This window comes from Bos javanicus, chromosome 17 (assembly GCF_032452875.1).
Source record: "Bos javanicus breed banteng chromosome 17, ARS-OSU_banteng_1.0, whole genome shotgun sequence".
Lineage (NCBI taxonomy): Eukaryota > Metazoa > Chordata > Mammalia > Artiodactyla > Bovidae > Bos > Bos javanicus.
The window spans coordinates 743260-749464 of NC_083884.1; positions in this window are offsets into that span (position 1 = coordinate 743260).

A 6205-nucleotide genomic window follows, 5' to 3' on the forward strand; every position below is an offset into this window, starting at 1 on the left:
GGTTCCTATGCAATACTGCTCTTTACAGCATTGGACCTTGCTTCTATCACCAGTCACATCCACAGCTGGGTATTCTTTTTGCTTTGGCTCCATCCCTTCATTCTTTGTGGAGTTATTTCTCCACTGATCTTCAGTAGCATACTGGGCACCTACTGACCTGGGGAGTTCCTCTTTCAGTGTCCTATCATTTTGCCTTTTCATACTGTTCATGGGGTTCTCAAGGCAATAATACTGAAGTGGTTTGCCATTCCTTTCTCCAGTGGACTACATTCTGTCAGGTTGTCATAACAACCTCATTTAAAATGTATAAATCTGAATATCTGGCCAAAGAAAAGATACAGAAAGTAAATCAGCTTATCAAAAATACTCAAAATCGTATATCATTAGAAAATTACAAACTAAAACGACAGTGAAGTAGCACTGCACACCTATTAGATCCAGTAAACTCAAAAAAACGTGGGGAGGGGTTGGCGTCTCTGGTGGCTCAGTGGTAAAGAATCTGCCTGACAATACAAGACACTCAAGTTCAATCCCTTACCCAGGAAGATCCCACATGCCAGCGAAATTTAGCTGGATTTTTCCACAGCTAAACAAGGCTCACCTGTGACCTGAACACTACACGTCTAGCACTTAGTAAACAGCTTTGAAAAAATGTCCAGACAAAAACTAACACACAATTATACACAGCAGCTCTACTTGTAACAGCTAAAAACTTCCAAATATCAGGATGTCATAGACTTTCAAGGGACTTGTGATCTATAATGTTACTTTGTACTGTGACTTAGGTCCCAAACTTGCATTGGTAGTCAGGAAGCACCTAGCCTCACTAGGAATCGAGAGTTCAGAAGCTAGGTGGAACTCTAGCTCCAAGAGCATCTCTGAGGTTAAAGGTTACTCAGATTGGAACTACAATGGGTTTTTTTCCCTTAGTAATGCTGGATTTTAGTGGACCAGAGGAGGCTCTTATACTGGTGTGGTGACGCTTTGAAGGAACATCTCAGTATTATGTTTGTATCAGTCTTATTGTGGTCAGGAATATACTCAGGGTCGTGCACAGGCACTCAGGTGATGAATGTTTTCCCCAGCGGTCTTAGCTTGGGAGGCATTCCGAAGGTTACTCTGATTGCAGCCTGGGTGGCATCAGAGGCAAGCAAGGTTAATGGTGAAGAGCTGGACGTCAGTCAGGGATGCCATCAAGTCTACCCCTGGTGCATCCCCACCCCATCTTGGTGGTAGAACAGGGAGGGACAAGTACGGTGCCTGCATTGGTAAGGGACAGACTAAGTCCGAGCAGGAAAGAAAAGCTTTGGTGTTAAGTCTGTCTACACCCCCATCTAGAGCAGGGAGGAAGATGGTGCTGGTCGCTTTTTTTCTGTCTTACAGATGGGAGCTAACAATTCCAGCTTCACTCCTTTGAACTATATCCTGAAAAACTGGGATAGAGTTGATCCCCAGAGCTTTAAGAAGACACACCTGGTCTTCCTATGTGATACTGCATGGCCATGGTATCCATTGGAGAATGGCGAATGGTGGCCGGTTGGAAGGTCTCTTAATTATAATACTGTTTTACAATTAGACCAGTTCTGTAGAAAACAAGGGAAATGGGTAGAAGTAGCATATGTGTTGCCCTTTTTCTCTCTGTGAAATATGCCAGATTTATGTCCTAAGGGTAAATTTGGGTGTGAAACCTTCAGCTCCCTCCTGTCCTCCTACTTTGCCCCCATACCCGGGACTCCAAACTCAACAAACTGAAAGCCAGAGAAGCCACAAAAAGGGTTGCCTTTGTCTCACTGGAAACCCAAACTGAGATTCAAACTGCCTTGGTCTCAGTGGAAATCCAAACTGAGATTCAAACTGCCCACATGGAGATCCAAACAACTCCTGTTTCAGTACGACCTCAGACTACTGTGGTTTCAGTAGAAACTCAGACCATCAAAGTAAGAGATGAGATGGTGGACAGGAGACAAAGAGATAAACAAAAGCCAGTTTCTCCAATCTATCCCTGGGATCATATGCGCAGAGCAGCCAGAGAGACTGAAGAACAGCCACACAAGCTGTTGCCTCTTCATGAAGTACCCACCAGGAGAAATTATCAGTCTATGAGAGTTAATAAGCCTTTTTATTATCAAGAAATACAAAGAATAAAGGAAAATCTGCGAGACTATTTAGAGGACCCAGAAAATATATATTAGAGGTTTTAAAGGTGTTACTCTGCTTTATGACCTTACTTGGAAGGATGTGATGTATATATTGGGACAAACGCTGACTCCCGACTCAAAGACTCGAGTTTTGGGGAAAGCAGTTGCTTATGGAGATGAATGGTTTGGTAATAAATCAGTAGGGAACAGGGAGGACGAGATAGCTGCCCTCCCCACTGGAAATCAGGCTGTCCCAACTACAGAACCAGACTGGGATACAACACAACTAAAGGAAGATGGGATCAGAGTCATTTTGTCAGATGTATTCTTGAAGGACTCAGGCAAGCGTGTGCTAAGCCTTTAAACTATGGCAAATTGGCAGACAGAACAGGAGAAGGAAGCTCCTAGATAGACTGAGAGAAGCCCTTCGCAGATTCACTGAGACTGATCCCAAAAGTGAAGAAGGAAAAGTGATCTTAAAGGATAGATTTCTCACTCACTCAGCTCCAGATATCCGCCGTAAGCCATTAAAATGGGCATATGAACCAAATTAGTCTTTAGATAATCTGTTACAACTGGCTCAGACAGTCTATTATGGTAGGGAATATGAGGAAAAGAAAGAAAGGCAGAGAAAGACAAAGGAACAGGTGAAAGCCTTCACAATGGCTATGAAACCGCTCTTAAACAGCCTGAGAAAAATGCCCAGAGGGACCCAGGTGAAAAGAGATGGGCTTGCTATTACTGTGGAAAGGAGGGGCACCTCAAGCGGGATTGCCCTCGGACATCTAAGCCGCCCCCGGCTCCATGTCTGGTCTGCAAAGGACCACACTGGAAGAGAGACTGCCCCCAGAGGCGTAGGTCTCCAGGGTCAGATTCTCAAGACAATCAGGACTGAAGGTGCCCGGGGGTCCCCACAAAAGCTTCCGACCTAATTACACCTGAGGAACCCCGGGTATTAATAACTGTGGGGGGTCCGTCATTTCCTTTTAGATACTGGGGCAACTTACTCTGTGCTTACTGAAGCCCCTGGCCCACTTTGTTCCCGATCTGCTTCCATAATGGGACTGTCTGGACGAGCCAAAAGGTATTATTTCAGTTATTCTGTATCTTGTAACTGGGATTCTATGCTATTTTCACACGAGTTTCTGATCGTGCCAGAATCTCCCTCACCCCTTTTGGTGAGGGATATACTGAACAAGGGCCATGCCTCTGTTTTCATGAATATGGAGCCCTCCCTTTCTCTCCCTTTAGTTGAAATAAATGTAAATCCTAGAGTATGGGCTGATGGAAAATCTGTGGGTCGAGCACAAAATGCTATTCCTGTAGTTGTCAAGCTCAAAGACATGCACTTATTTCCACATAAGAAGCAGTATCCACTGAAACCTGAGGTTAAGAAAGAGTTAAAACCCATCATCGAAAATTTAAAGGAGCAAGGACTATTAGTTCCCTGTAACAGTCCATGCAACACTCCTATTTTGGGTATAAAGAAATCAAATGGTAAATGAAGACTAGTTCAAGATTTACAAACAATAAATGAGGTTGTAGTTCCTTTACACCCCGTGGTGCCTAATCCTTATACTCTATTCTCTGAAATTCCTGAATAAGCCAAATATTTCTCAGTAATTGATTTGAAAGATGCCTTCTAGGTGCCCACTTTCACCATTACTATTCAACATAGTTTTGGAAGTTTTGGCCACAGCAATCAGAGCAGAAAAAGAAATAAAAGGAATCGAAATTGGAAAAGAAGAAGTAAAACTCTCACTATTTGCAGATGACATGACCCTCTACATAGAAAACCCTAAAGACTCCACCAGAAAATTACTAGAACTAATCAATGACTATAGTAAAGTTGCAGGATATAAAATCAACACACAGAAATCCCTTGCATTCCTATACACTAATAATGAGAAAACAGAGAGAGAAATTAAGGAAACAACTCCATTCACCATTGCAACGGAAAGAATAAAATACTTAAGAATATATCTACCTAAAGAAACTAAAGACCTATACATAGAAAACTATAAAACAATGGTGAAATAAATCAAAGAGGACACTAATAGATGGAGAAATATACCATGTTCATGGATTGGAAGAATCAATATAGTGAAAATGAGTATACTACCCAAAGCAATTTATAGATTCAATGCAATCCCTATCAAGCTACCAACAGTATTCTTCACAGAGCTAGAACAAATAATTTCACAATTTGTATGGAAATACAAAAAACCTTGAATAGCCAAAGCTATCTTGAGAAAGAAGAATGGAATTGGAGGAATCAACCTGCCTGATTTCAGGCTGTACTACAAAGCTACAGTTATCAAGACAGCATGGTACTGGCACAAAGACAGAAATATAGATCAATGGAACAAAATAGAAAGCCCAGAGATAAATCCACGCACATATGGACACCTTATCTTTGACAAAGGAGGCAAGAATATACAATGGATTAAAGACAATCTCTTTAACAAATGCTGCTGGGAAATCTGGTCAACCACTTGTAAAAGAATGAAACTAGAACACTTTCTAACACCATACACAAAAATAAACTCAAAATGGATTAAAGATCTAAATGTAAGACCAGAAACTATAAAACTCCTAGAGGAGAACGTAGGCAAAACACTCTCCGACATACATCACAGCAGGATCCTCTATGACCCACCTCCCAGAATATTAGAAATAAAAGCAAAAATAAACAAATGGGACCTAATTAAACTTAAAAGCTTCTGCACAACAAACGAAACTATTAGCAAGGTGAAAAGGCAGCCTTCAGAATGGGAGAAAATAATAGCAAATAAAGCAACTGACAAACAACTAATCTCAAAAATATACAAGCAACTCCTACAGCTCAACTCCAGAAAAATAAGTGACCCAATCAAAAAATGGGCCAAAGAACTAAGTAGATATTTCTCCAAAGAAGACATACAGATGGCTAACAAACACATGAAAAGATGCTCAACATCACTCATTATCAGAGAAATGCAAATCAAAACCACTATGAGGTACCATTTCACACCAGTCAGAATGGCTGTGATCCAAAAGTCTACAAGCAATAAATGCTGGAGAGGGTGTGGAGATAAGGGAACCCTCTTACACTGTTGGTGGGAATGCAAACTAGTACAGCCACTATGGAGAACAGTGTGGAGATTCCTTAAAAAACTGGAAATAGAACTGCCTTATGATCCAGCAATCCCACTGCTGGGCATACACACTGAAGAAACCAGAAGGGAAAGAGACACGTGTACCCCAATGTTCATCGCAGCACTGTTTATAATAGCCAGGACATGGAAGCAACCTAGATGTCCATCAGCAGATGAATGGATAAGCAAGCTGTGGTACATATACACAATGGAGTATTACTCAGCCATTAAAAAGAATACATTTGAATCAGTTCTAATGAGGTGGATGAAACTGGAGCCTATTATACAGAGTGAAGTAAGCCAGAAAGAAAAACACCAATACAGTATACTAATGCATATATATGGAATTTAGAAAGATGCTAACAATAACCCTGTGTACGAGACAGCAAAAGAGACACTGATGTATAGAACAGTCTTATGGACTTTGTGGGAGAGGGAGAGGGTGGGAAGATTTGGGAGAATGGCATTGAAACATGTATAATATCATGTATGAAACGAGTTGCCAGTCCAGGTTCGATGCACGATACTGGATGCTTGGGGCTAGTGCACTGGGATGACCCAGAGGGATAGTATGGGGAGGGAGGAGGGAGGAGGGTTCAGGATGGGGAACACATGTATACCTGTGGCGGATTCATTTTGATATTTGGCAAAACTAATACAATTTGTAAAGTTTAAAAAAAAAAAAAAAAGATGTCTTCTATTCAGTGCCTTTGGCAGAGGAAAGCCTATTTCTATTTGCCTTTGAAGACCCTATGCAGCCAGCTTCTCAGTTAACCTGGACAGTTTTGCCCCAGGGATTTCGTGACAGTCCTAACTTATTTGGACAAAGTTTTTCACGGGATCTACAAAACTTTAATAGCTCTGAAGTGGTGGTGTTACAATATGTAGATGATATTTTGCTCTGTGCTGAGACAGAGAAAGCTTGTTCAT